The sequence below is a fragment of the Bufo bufo genome, chromosome 6, assembly GCF_905171765.1.
Source record: "Bufo bufo chromosome 6, aBufBuf1.1, whole genome shotgun sequence".
NCBI lineage: Eukaryota > Metazoa > Chordata > Amphibia > Anura > Bufonidae > Bufo > Bufo bufo.
In genome coordinates, this window is record NC_053394.1 from 225052591 (window position 1) to 225066708 (window position 14118).

Genomic DNA, 14118 nt, shown 5'->3' on the forward strand with positions numbered 1-14118 from the left:
GTGTTCGCTCAACTCTAGTCATCATCTCCTCTAAGGTCTCTGGAAGTTGATAACTGACCATAAGATCCTTTAAATTATCAGACAGACCTGACCTGAACTGACTATTTAGGGCTGGTTCGTTCCATCCTGAGGGGACACACCACCTTCTGAATTGGGTGCAATAATCCTCCGCAGGTAGATTGCCCTGAACCAGTGTCTTTAGAGCCGTCTCGGCTACTAGAGCCCTGTCTGGTTCATCATAGAGGGTACCCAGGGCCTGAAAGAACCCCTCCACAGAAGTTAAACAAGTGGCGCGAGCAGGTAAAGAGAACGCCCAGTCCTGGGGATCACCCTGTAGTCGGGAAATGATAATGCCCACGTGTTTACTCTCGGGACCAGAGGACACGGGGCGCAAACGGAAGTAAAGTCTGCAACTCTCCTTAAAAGACAGAAACTTCTTCCGGTCTCCAGAAAAGGGTTCTGGGAGCTTAATCTGGGGCTCAAAATGTGGACTGGAGGCCTGAGGAGTGGAAGAACCTTGCCCTAACTCAAAAGAACAGAGTTTTTCCCCTAGCTCCTGCACCATCTGCGTCAGATTAGAGACATGGTCAGTCAGGGTCACCAGAGGATTCATTATACAGTGGTTATTGGGCCTGTTACTCTGTAACGGTCACGTACACACACACACAGGGGGGAAGATAGTGACCACTGCGCTCCACCCTCACCCCTGGCCCTGCCTACATGCCTCACGAGTCCTGATGACAGGGGACAACAGAGGACAACTTAGGATACGTGTGGGAAGGACAGACAAGACAAATAATGGATAGTGAACGGACCTGGTCAAAACCAAGAGGACAACGCAGTACAGAGGGATAAGCAAAGAAAGGTCAGGAGAAGCCAGGGTCATAAATACCAGGAGAATCGAGAAGTACCAAAGGAGTCCTTAAAGAATAGTCAGGTGGAAGCCGAGGTCAATATCCCAGGAAGGATGCACAGTACAGGAGGAGCAGGCAAAGGATCATCAGGGAACAGGATCAGGTAAGTACACAGGTATCCAACAACTGCCAGGAACCTAAATTAACAGGCAACCTGTGGCCAGCAGGCTGCCTGTATTTATAGTGGGGTGTGAGGGTCATGTGACCTGGCCAGCGTCACATGACTGACCGACCAACTGTCACAGTCACTATCTCTGGCTGTGACCTTCCGTCCTTGCTCGTTCGGCGCTCCTCGCTGAAGTTTCGTTTCTGTGTGTTTGTGGTTCTTTATGGGTTAACTCCCCTGTGTGACTATTAGGAGTTAATCCTCTGTCTGCTCCATGGGTGTGGTCTCTCTGCTGCACCCATGGAACCTGTATATAAGTCTGAAGTTTCCTCAGTTCTGTGTCAGCTCTCCTGGTGTGTGTTGTCTTGTCCTGCTCCTGGTTTGTACTCTCTCCCATGCTGCTGACCCATGGGATCCGTGTCTGTCTGTCTGTGCTCTGTGGGTTTCCCTACTTGTTCATTTACGTCCTTTCCCGTCCTCTTTGATGTCTTCTCTACCGTCCTCATTCCTGTGTTTATCTGTTATGCCAGTTATGTTTGTTATGTTATATGTCTCTGTTCAGCAAGCTTTTGCAGCAGAGTGGCATGCGCAAGGCCATGCAGTTTACTACTGGTGGAGCAAGTCCTTCTCTGCTCATTGCCACTCCTGCTCCCTTGCGAGAACTCCTGCTTGTATTATTAGTTGCCCTGTTTTGTATTTGCCTGTCTGTTATGTTTGCCTATGTGCCGTCGGTACCTTCTGGTACCTGTTGTCCATTTGTTCCTGCTGTCACTGTCTAGTTCACGCTCCAGAGTGGACCCTGGCAACTTCCTGCGGCAAAGTCTAACCCTACCATCTAGGGCTCTAGTGAATACCAGGAGTTGCTTAGTCACACCCCTCTGGAGTATTACTAGACAGTGGCGCAGTGGGGGTTTTCTCCCACTGTGCTGACGGTACATAGAGCTCTTGTTTTGTCTGTGCTGCCTTCCCTGTTTTGTTTGTGCAATAAACTCTTATGTGTCTGTACCTGATTTCCGTTTGTTTTATTGCATGATGACGCGGTGGTCTCTCCTGGGACCTCCAACTCGTGATACCAACCAGTCGAGCACCGAGTGATCAGCTCGGCGCTCAAGGCAGACCTAGGAGCAGGGAGCCTCCCAGCTAGCAAAGCCGCCCTGGGAACGAGGTCAAACACAGATCCTCGCTCCCGAAGCTAAGCAGCAGGTCTGCGACTGATGGGAGACCGAGTGCGCCTTCGGCACCCCGTTACAAAATTCAAGCGTTATATACTGCTGTCATACTCTGTTATTTAAAAAACACCCATTTTGGGCAAAATACTTAATTTGCAGCTTTGTCTGCATCTGTCAGTGTCAAATTCAAGCGTTATATACTGCTGTCATATTCTGTTTTTTTTTTAAAAACACCCATTTTTGGCAAAGTACTTAATATTGTAGCCTTTGATGAATCTGTTATTGTTAAAACAAGCTTTAAATACTTCCAACTTTGAAAAAACACCCATTTTTGGCAATAACCTCCATCTTGGACCTCTGGCGCATTAGTCAGTGTGTAATTTAAGCTAGAAATACAGTTATAATTTTCTGGGTTTTAAAAAACACCCTTTCTGGGCAAAATACTTAATTTTACAGCCCTTGTTGCATCTGTACGTGTGAAATTCAAGCGTTATATACTGCAGTCATATTCTGTTATTAAAAAAACAGCCTTTTTGTGCAAAATACTCAATTTTACAGCCCTTGCTGCCTCTGTACGTGTAAAATTCAAGCGTTATATACTGCTCTCATATTCTATTAGTAAAATAAAACACCCATTTTGGGCAAAGTATTTAATATTGCAGCCTTTGCTGCATCTGTTATTGTTAAAACAAGCTTTAAATACTTCAATAATTTTCTGGGTTTTAAAAAACACAAATTTTTTGCAATACCCTCCATCTGGGGCATCTGCCGCATTAGTCAGTGTGCAATTTAAGCTAGAAATACAGCTATATTTTTCTGGGTTTTAAAAAACACCCTTTTTGGGCAAAATACACCATTTTACAGCCCTTACTATATCTGTTCATGTAAAATTCAAGCGTTATATACTGCTTTCATAATCTGTTATTCAAAAAACACCCATTTTGGGCAAAATACTTAATTTGCAGCCTTGTCTGCATCTGTCAGTGTGAAATTCAAGCGTTATATACTGCTGTCATATTCAGTTTTTTTTTTAAAAACACCCATTTTTGGCAAAGTACTTAATATTGTAGCCTTTGATGAATCTGTTATTGTTAAAACAAGCTTTAAATACTTCCAAATTTTTCTGGCTTTGAAAAAACACCCATTTTTGGCAATAACCTCCATCTTGGACCTTTGCCGCATTAGTCAGTGTGTAATTTAAGCTAGAAATACAGCTATAAATATAAAAAAAAACACCCATTTTGGGCAAAATACTTAATTTGCAGCCTTGTCTGCATCTGTCAGTGTGAAATTCAAGCGTTATATACTGCTGTCATATTTTTTTTTTTTTTTAAATACCCATTTTTGGCAAAGTAGTTAATATTGTAGCCTTTGATGAATCTGTTATTGTTAAAACAAGCTTTAAATAATTGCAAATTTTTCTGCCTTTGAAAAAACACAAATTTTTGGCAATAAACTCCATCTTGGACCTTTGCCGCATTAGTCAGTGTGTAATTTAAAGGGCTTCTGTCACCCCACAAAAGTCTTTTTTTTTTTTTGGGATAGTTACATTCCTTATAGCGCGATATAGGAGAATATAATCTTGTCACTTACTTTCATGCGGCCGTTTCTTTAGAAAACGAAGTTTTATCATATGTAAATCCGGTCTCTACCAGCAAGTAGGGCGTCTACTTGCTGGTAGCCGCAGCAGAAAACCGCCCCCTCGCCGTGTTGATTGACAGGGCCAGCCGTGATCTCCTCCTCCGGCCGGCCCTGTCAGTATTTCACAAATCGCGCGCCTCTGTTCATTCGGCGCAGGCGCTCTGAGATGAGGAGGCTCGTCTCCTCAGAACTCCCTCAGTGTGCCTGCGCCGATGACGTCTTCTCTTTCGGTGATGTCATCGGCGCAGGCGCACTGAGGGAGTTCTGAGGAGACGAGCCTCCTCATCTCAGAGCGCCTGCGCCGAATGAACAGAGGCCGCGCGATTTTTGAAATACTGACAGGGCCGGCCGGAGGAGGAGATCACGGCTGGCCCTGTCAATCAACACGGCGAGGGGGGCGGTTTTCTGCTGCGGCTACCAGCAAGTAGACGCCCTACTTGCTGGTAGAGACCGGATTTACATATGATAAAACTTCGTTTTCTAAAGAAACGGCCGCATGAAAGTAAGTGACAAGATTATATTCTCCTATATCGCGCTATAAGGAATGTAACTATCCCAAAAAAAAAAAAAAGACTTTTGTGGGGTGACAGAAGCCCTTTAAGCTAGAAATACAGCTATAATTTTCTGGGTTTTAAAAAACACCCTTTTTGGGCAAAATACTTAATTTTACAGCACTTGTTGCATCTGTATATGTGAAATTCAAGCATTATATACTGCTGTCATATTTTGTTAGTAAAAAAACACCAATTTTGGGCAAAATACCTAATTTGCGGCTTGTCTGCATCTGCCAGTGTGAATTATATACTGCTCTCATATTCTATTATTAAAAAAACACCCTTTTTGTGCAAAATACTCAATTTTACAGACCTTGTTGCATCTGTACGTGTTAAATTCAAGCATTATATACTGCTGTCATATTCTGTTAGTAAAAAAACACCCATTTTGGGCACAATACTTAATTTGGTGCCTTGTCTGCATCTGTCAGTGTGAAATTCAAGCGTTTTATACTGCAGTCATATTCTGTTATAAAAAAAACACCCTTTTTGTGCAAAATACTAAATTTTACAGCTCTTGCTGCCTCTGTACGTGTAAAATTAAAGCGTTATATACTGCTCTCATATTCTATTAGTAAAATAAAACACCCATTTTGGGCAAAGTATTTAATATTGCAACCTTTGCTGCATCTGTTATTGTTAAAACAAGCTTTAAATACTTCAATAATTTTCTGGGTTTTAAAAAACACAAATTTTTTGCAATACCCTCCATCTGGGGCGTCTGCCACATTAGTCAGTGTGCAATTTAAGCTAGAAATACAGCTATATTTTTCTGGGTTTTAAAAAACACCCTTTTTGGGCAAAATACACAATTTTACAGCCCTTGTTGCATCTGTATGTGTGAAATTCAAGCGTTATATACTGCTGCCATATTCTGTTAGTAAAAAAAAACACCCATTTTGGGCAAAATACTTAATTTGCGCCTTGTCTGCATCTGTCAGTGTGAAATTCAAGCGTTATATACTGCTGTCATATTCTGTTATTAAAAAAAAACACCCTTTTTGGGCAAAGTACTTAATATTGCAGCTTTTGCTGCATCTGTTATTGTTAAAACAAGCTTGAAATACTCCAAATTTTTTCTGGCTTTGAAAAAACACCCATTTTTGGCAATAACCTCCATCTTGGGCTTCTTCCGCATTATTCAGTGTGCAATTTAAGCTAGAAATACAGCTATAATTTTCTGGGTTTTAAAAAACACCCTTTTTGGGCAAAATACTCAATTTTACAGCCCTTGCATCTGTGGTGTGAAATTCAAGTGTTATATACTGCTGTCTTATTCTGTTATTTAAAAAACACCCATTTTGGCCAAAATACTTAAAATTGCAGCCTTTGCTGCATCTGTGATTGTTAAAAACAAGCTTAAAATACTTCAATAATTTTCTGGCTTTGAAAAAACACCAATTTTTGGCAATACCCTCCATCTGGGGCCTCTGCCGCATTAGTCAGTGTGCAATTTAAGCTAGAAATACAGCTATAATTTTCTGGGTTTTAAAATATACCCATTTAGGGCAAAATACTTAAAGGGGTTGGCCATTCTTTAAATACTCTCCACTATTGTGTGGCAGGCAGGGAAAAAATGAAGTTCCTAATATACCTTAATAAACACATCTTCCTTCTTTTCTTTCAGTTATAAGCCACTCCCCCTCAGCCCAGCTCTACCTTTCAGCTGAGTTCGTCCATGGCTCGCGACATGGAGGAGCTTGAGAGGAAGCTCGTCCATGCGCATGTGCAGTCTGCTCCTGTCAGTGGTCGGCTCCCTGCTGCCCGCTCCAACTCCGACAGGAATCAGCTGCTTGTTCCCTCTCTACAAACAGCTGATTCCTGTCAGAAGCTGGCTGTGATAATAACCTTCAGAGTCCCTACTGCAGTAGCTACTTAGTCAATCCCGATCCCCCCCTGCACTACCACCACACAGCCGACCCGCTAAGCCACGCCCACCGGTTCTGTTAGGCCACGCCCCCTACAACCAACAGGGAAAGCAGGACATCTAGCCAGGAACTATGATTTTGTGTGTATAAATATATATACAGTACAGACCAAAAGTTTGAACACACCTTCTCATTCAAAGAGTTTTCTTTATTTTCATGACTATGAAGGCAACAAAACTATGAATTAACACATGTGGAATTATATACATAACAAACAAGTGTGAAACAACTGAAAATATGTCATATTCTAGGTTCTTCAAAGTAGCCACCTTTTGATTTGATTACTGCTTTGCACACTCTTGGCATTCTCTTGATGAGCTTCAAGAGGTAGTCCCCTGAAATGGTCTTCCAACAGTTTTGAAGGAGTTCCCAGAGATGCTTAGCACTTGTTGGCCCTTTTGCCTACACTCTGCGGTCCAGCTCACCCCAAACCATCTCGATTGGGTTCAGGTCCGGCGACTGTGGAGGCCAGGTAATCTGGCACAGCACCCATCACTCTCCTTTATGGTCAAATAGCCCTTACTTTCAAAGTTTTCCCAATTTTTCGGCTGACTGACTGACCTTCATTTCTTAAAGTAATGATGGCCACTCGTTTTTCTTTACTTAGCTGCTTTTTTCTTGCCATAATACAAATTCTAACAGTGTACTCAGTAGGACTATCAGCTGTGTATCCACCTGACTTCTCCTCAACGCCACTGATGGTCCCAACCCCATTTATAAGGCAAGAAATCCCACTTATTAAACCTGACAGGGCACACCTGTGAAGTGAAAACCCTTTCAGGGGACTACCTCTTGTAGCTCATCAAGAGAATGCCAAGAGTGTGCAAAGCAGTAATCAAAGCAAAAGGTAGCTTCTTTGAAAAACCTAGAATATGACATATTTTCAGTTGTTTCACACTTGTTTCTTATGTATATAATTCCACATGTGTTAATTCATAGTTTTGATGCCTTCAGTGTGAATCTACAATTTTCATAGTCATGAAAATAAAGAAAACTCTTTGAATGAGAAGGTGTGTCCAAACTTTTGGTCTGTACTGTATGTGTACATGGGGATTATTAGCCAGTGTCATCGACCACAAAAAAAGGTAATCAACATAAACAACTTCTAAAATAACATGTGATAGGTTAGCAGAGATACTGAAGGGATGGCAGAAACGCCGCAGCAATTCAATTAAATGCGATGGAGCAGGCGTAGGAGACTATCTAGTGTAGTGCATGCACCAGGTCTGCGCTGAGATACTCCTGGTGTGGGTTGGGGGGGCGTGTGCGGGTCTGGTTCATCGGTGTGGTTAACCAGCGCTCCTTGCATACCTGGCGCCATATTGTCCACAGCAAGATAGAAGTCTTTCAAACCAGAGGTTAGATCGCGGTGAGGACCCCACACGAAATGGGGGACCCCCTCCGGATCTGCTGAAGTATAAGAATGGGGATATAACAATAGTTAGCAGTAGTTCACTGATACTTGCGTGCTCGGCAGGAGCGAGGCTGAGTGAAATGGGCCTCCGAGTAATGACGCAGTCCAGGTCTCTCAGGTGAAACCCGAAGGTGGATCAGCTAGTCAAGCTTCTCTTGGCTTGTGAACATCCGTTTCTTCGGTGGAGCCTTTGACCACATCTGTGCCTCCGGAAGGTCCGGCAGTGGGACGCAGACTCCATCATACGGTAGCCACAAGGGGATGTCCAGCGGGTTGGTCTAAAGGAGCTCCCATGGCGCCTGTAGATCCGATGGTAAGTGGATAATACATCTTTTTCCTCCAACCACTAAAGTAAAGCCGAAGGGGAAGAGCCACTTATAAGGTGTCTTGATGTGGCGTAGGTAATTCGTAAGAGGACGCAAGGCCTTTCACTTATTTAATGTGGAGGGTGCCAGTTCCTGGTAAATGGAGATTTTGGCTCCTTCAAAAGTGATCTCTTTTTGGCTTCTTGCAGCCTGCATCAATGCTGCTGTATCCAGATATTTCAATAGACCACATACCACGTTTCTCGGGTTCTCTGTGTCTTTTGGTTTCGGCCTCAGTGCCCGATGGATGCGTTCGATGTTTATCTCAGCTGCTCTGGTGGCACCTAGGAGGATAGTGAAGATGGCACCGGCAGATTCCGGTAGGGCCTCATGGAGAACACTTTCAGAAAGACCGCGTATGCGGAGATTTTGTGTCCTGCCACGATTCTCTTGATCCTATATGAGTGCATAGGCTGCGTCTAGAGAGTTTACGTAGGCTGCAGTGTTTTCGTTGGCGACCTGAGCGTAGTTTAGTATGGCCGCTTGGTTACTTTCAAGGGTCTCCACTCGGTGCCCTATACTGTATGTTTGACGTCCGCCTTTATCTGCTTGAGGTCGTGCATGACAGGAGTTAGGGCCGAAGTTAGAGCCTGTTGCAGAAATTGCCTGGAGATCGGGGCTGAGCTCAACTGTGCAGGCCCGTCCACCGGGTCCGAGGTGCAGCCTTCCGCATCTTCGGAGGCCTGTGTCCAGTCCTCGTGCTCTGGCGGCGACATCTTAGAGGCAGCAGGCGCGACAAATGAGGACTTCTTGCTTAGGTATTTCTCCATGTCGGAGAAACTGCGGTCCGGTTTGCTGGGATCCGACTTGTCTTTGGACAAATTTAACTACTTTTAGGCACATCTGTGTATGCGTTTAGGCCGCAACCATATATACAGTATTCCTGCAGAGAAATATTTGTATTTGGGGGCAGAGCCTGACTGCCGACCGATTTTGCCCATTCTGCAGTGAGTTAGACTGCAGTTTTAGCCAGGTTGCAGGGTTGCATGGAGGAGAGCTCTCCTACATGCGACTGACTTGGTCGGCAGTCAGGCTCTGCCCCCAAATACAAATATTTCTCTGCAGGAATACTGTATATATGGTTGCGGCCTAAACGCATACACAGATGTGCCTAAAAGTAGTTAAATTTGTCCAAAATAAAAGTTATTCTCTGCTGATATACTGTATATAACATTTGGGATTGAACACACACACAGATGTGCCTAAAACTAGTTAAATTTGTTGCAAATAAAAGTTATTCTCTGCTGGAATACTGAATACTGTATATAATGTTTGTGGATTGAACACACACAGATGTGCCTAAAACTAGTTAAATTTGTCCTAAATAAAAGTTATTCTCTGCTGGAATACTATATATAACGTTTGTGGATTGAACACACACAGATGTGCCTAAAACTAGTTAAATTTGTCCCAAATTAAATTTATTCTCCTCTGGAATGCTGTATATACAGTAATGTTTGTGGATTGAACACATACACAGATGTGCCCCAAACTAGTTAAATTTGTCCCAAATAAAAGTTATTCTCTGCTGGAATACTGTATATAATGTTTGCGGATTGAATACACACACAGATGTGCCTCAAACGAGTTAAATTTGTCCTAAATATAAGGTATTCTCTGCTGGAATACTGTATATAACATTTGTGGATTGAACGCACACACAGATGTGCCTAAAACTAGTTAAATTTGTCCCAAATTAAATGTATTCTCTGCTGGAATACTGTATATAATGTTTGTGGATTGAACGCACACACAGATGTGCCCCAAACTAGTTAAATTTGTCCCAAATACAAATATTTCTGTGCAGGAATACTGTATATATGGTTGCGGCCTAAACTCATACACAGATGTGCCAAAAAGTAGGTAAATGTGCTGGAATATTGAATACTGTATATAACTTTTGTGGATTGAACACACATACAGATGTGCCTAAAACTAGTTAAATTTGTCTCAAATTAAATTTATTCTCCTTTGGAATATTGTATATAACGTTTGTGGATTGAATGCACTCACAGATTTGCCTAAAACTAGTTAAATTTGTCCCAAATACAAATAATTCTCTGCTGGAATACTGTATATATGGTTGCGGCCTAAACGCATACACAGATGTGCCTAACACTAGTTAAATTTGTCAAAAATAAAAGTTATTCTCTGCTGGAATACTGTATATAATGTTTGTGGATTGAACGCACACACAGATGTGCCTAAAACTAGTTAAATTTGTCCCAAATTTAATTTATTATCTGCTGGAATACTGTATATAACGTTTGCAGATTGAACGCACACACAGATGTGGCACAAATTAGGTTAATTTCCACCGGAAATTTATTTTCTCTGATGGCGCGGTGTATATCTGACTAGCAGGCACACTCTAGTGAATAAGCCCCATTTTTATAATGTCTGCTAAACACACTGCTTTCTGATGGCGTACTGTAGATCTCACTTGCAGACACACTCTAGTGAATAAGCCCCTTTTTTAATGTCTGCTAAACACACTGCTTTCTAATGGCGTACTGTAGATCTCACTAATATCAAATCTTTCTGTCTTTTAAAAGCTTTTGGGTACTTAAAAAAGCGATTTTCAAGCCCTGCACTATCTGTCCCTTCCTGAAGACGCCTGTCCCTGATACTGCTGAATTTAACCCCTGGTAAAAAAAAAAAAAGTGCTTCACTGCTGTCAAACACACACTGTAGTCCTTAAGAGGACTGTTTGGTCTTTCAATAGTTTTTTATAATTAAATCTGTGAATTTCCAGCAAAACGCTATCTGTCCCTGCCTACTGTCTGCTCTCCATGAAGCTGAATCATCCGAGCGCGGGACATCGGCTCCTATATAAACTGGTATCACGTGTTCCGGCCAGCCAATCAGTGTAAGGCTAATAGCTAACATGGCTATTGCATTACATTGAAGGGAATTAATTACCTGACTGTTGATTGGCTGCTTAGGAGGCGCCAAACCTGCGGGGAGGAGACTCGAGCAATGCAACAACCACACGTGGTATTCGGCCAAGTACCGCCTCGTGCCGAGCATAGCGATGCTCGAGCCGAACCGGTACTCGGCTGAGCATGCTCGCTCATCACTAATAATAACATTTTTTTTTTTCTTAGGAGAGAATCGGCCAGTCTTCAGTTTATTCAACGACGTAGAGGGTGTCGCGATTGAGAAAGCATTCCAAAAAAACAATTACTCTACACCTGGAGCCGAATCCTGTCAAGATTGATGCAAGTGCGGTATTGGCTGCTCATCCAGCAAGATACTTCTGGAAGAACCTGCCTGCCAGGCTTAGACAAAGCTTGTTCTTTTCTGTACATTGAATTAATAATTTTAGGGGCCTGTACTCCACTGGCCTGCAGTAAAATTGATATCTAATGACCGTCTAATATACCTCCAGCCAGCGTCAGACTGGGGTACCTAGGGCCCACCAGTCAGGGGAGGGCTGGCAGCCTTAGTCCTGGGGGGCAAATCCAGTCAAGTGGCCCATAGCACCACCCAATCAGCTCGCCGTCCACGCCCACCTTTTCCTTGTTTTATAACTGATTTTTATGTTATGAAGCAAGACAAATATGATACAATGTGGTTTAACATAATTTAATTATAATAGCAAAAAATGAACTTTGTATGGACACAATACACTTTCAAAAAATACAGAAGCCAGAGAAATAAATATCTGTATAAAACTTTTAAACAAAATATTTGATCAAACGGTTAGCAAAGACCTCATCAAGGAAGAACTTTGACAAATAATTTCCAATACATCTGAAAACTGGACCTGTTCCAGAAGATCTCTCTCCACTGACATGATCATTAAAGCATCAAGCAGTTCTTGTCCCATTGTGGCTCGCAGTCGGGTCTTGATGAGTTTTAGCTTGCTGAATGCTCTCTCACATGACACTTGTGTAAAAGAAAGGGTCAACAGGTACTCATAGGTGATAAAAAGATTTTCATAAGCTGCAGAATAAAGGTTGTATTTTAACAACAACCTGTGACATCAAAGAAAGCACTGCTTGCAAGAACGGCACTTTGATTCCTTTTCTACCTCACCTAGTTTGTTAGTAGGTGGAATCCAGTCATTAATCTCCTCCTCCTCCTCCTCATCATCATCAAGAATTATTTCCATCTGTGTCTCATCTTCAGAAAGACATCCTGTAAGACTTGGAAATAAGTTGGCAAAACTTATTAATTCAGTTTTGAGATAACATTCATTTACTTTAGCCAACTTAGAAATTCTCTCTAGTGCCCCTCCATCTAGCACTTTGGGATCTGTCCTAATTTTCTGAAAAGTGCGAGGATCCAGGTAGTGGGAATCCATGACCAATTGCTTATTTTCTGAAAATCTCTCTGTCATGCTTTGTATGATTTGGTCCAGAATTGGTCTGAACACACTAGCTCGAAAACATTTCATTTCATCTTCAGGTTGTTCATCATGTGAAGATTCTCCATCCATGCGTTTTTTTCGTGCCACTCTTCGAACTGAAAGCATAGTCTCGACTTCCAATGAGTTGAGAACATCACTTTCATCCATCAACTCATTTGATTTTATTGCAAAGTGTTTTGTTTTTATTGCAAAGCCTTTTGTTTAAGATTGTTGAAATCAATTTTTTTCAGCTGCACGTTCGACCATTTGCCATGCTACCTTGAAGTTAAGGCCACTGGTTTGTAGATATTTTGAAACTGGCCCTATAACATCAAAAACCTGTAAAAATATGTTTGCTGTAAGGATAATCCTAAACTAACAAAGATTGTGAAAACGGGATGAGGCCTCAGAAGTTGTTTTCGATTCAAACAAGTTACTCTGGGAAATTACATATAAAACTTCAAAGGTGTCTAAATAAAGAGAATGTTTTTCACCAAAAATCCAGTTAAGGGCCTTTTCTTTTGCCTACCATCTTGTCTCTCCAATTTTTTGTAACTTTAAAAGTTTATCCTGTGCATGTCTTCTATCCAGTTGGTCTTTCCAGATATTCATTCTTTTGTGGGAGTCTCTTTAATAAAGGTTGGCAAGCGATTTAGGAGACCAAAATTTTTTTTTGATTCCAATACTTGACAGCAATCTGAGACACACATGTTAAGGATATGACTATAGCACCATATATAAACTGAATCTGGTACTACCTTTGCAATCTGTGCACGTAGTCCCACATATGCACTCCTCATATTAGCTGCACCATCAAATGATTCACCAGCAATTTTTTGGAAATCTAATCCAAGTACATCAAAGCAGGACATTAGAAGTTCGTGAAATCCATTTCCTGTAGCATCTTTAACAGGGAGAATCGCCACAAGCCGTTCTTTAATGGCATCATCTTGCACATATCTCGCAACTACTGTTGCTTGATCTACAATTCCAACATCTTGTGTAGAGTCAACCTGTATACTGAATCGTTTCTCTCCGATTTCAGACACAATTAATTTTTTCATGCGTCGAACTATTGCTGCAAATACTTTCTTTATTGTGTTATTGGACAAAAATGTCACAAGAGATCCATGTCCAGTTAAATGTTTTCCTGATGTTTTTCTGTCTTTTAATCGCCCTTTTCTTTTTTCACTGTCCTGAACACATTTATCAAGGTGATTTTTAAGAGGAATATCATACTGTGATAGAAGTAGGACAATTTCCAGAAAGTTCCCATGGTTTATTTCAATGTTTTTTAAATTGTACAGCGATTCATTAGTGCCATGGGCACGAAATGGCAATCCCTGTTTTCCAAGGAGTTTTACAATATTAAATATACGGTTTAATACCTCAATATTTTGTAGTATCTCCTTCTTTCTTCTGGAGACTTGAGCCTGATTTATTAATGTGTCAATGTTTCTATTCGTTTTCATGGTAAAATAAGCACTAACAGCATCACAATGACTTTTTGAAGATTCGTGCTTATTTGCTGCCTGATAGCAATGTCGAAAATTAGAACAACCAGTAGTGAACGAGGAAGAGGAATTCGAAAAGGCAATGCATATGCTACAAAAAAATGCTTCTAACTTTCGATCCTTTATCTTACAACTCAGCCATGAACGCTTAATACGATC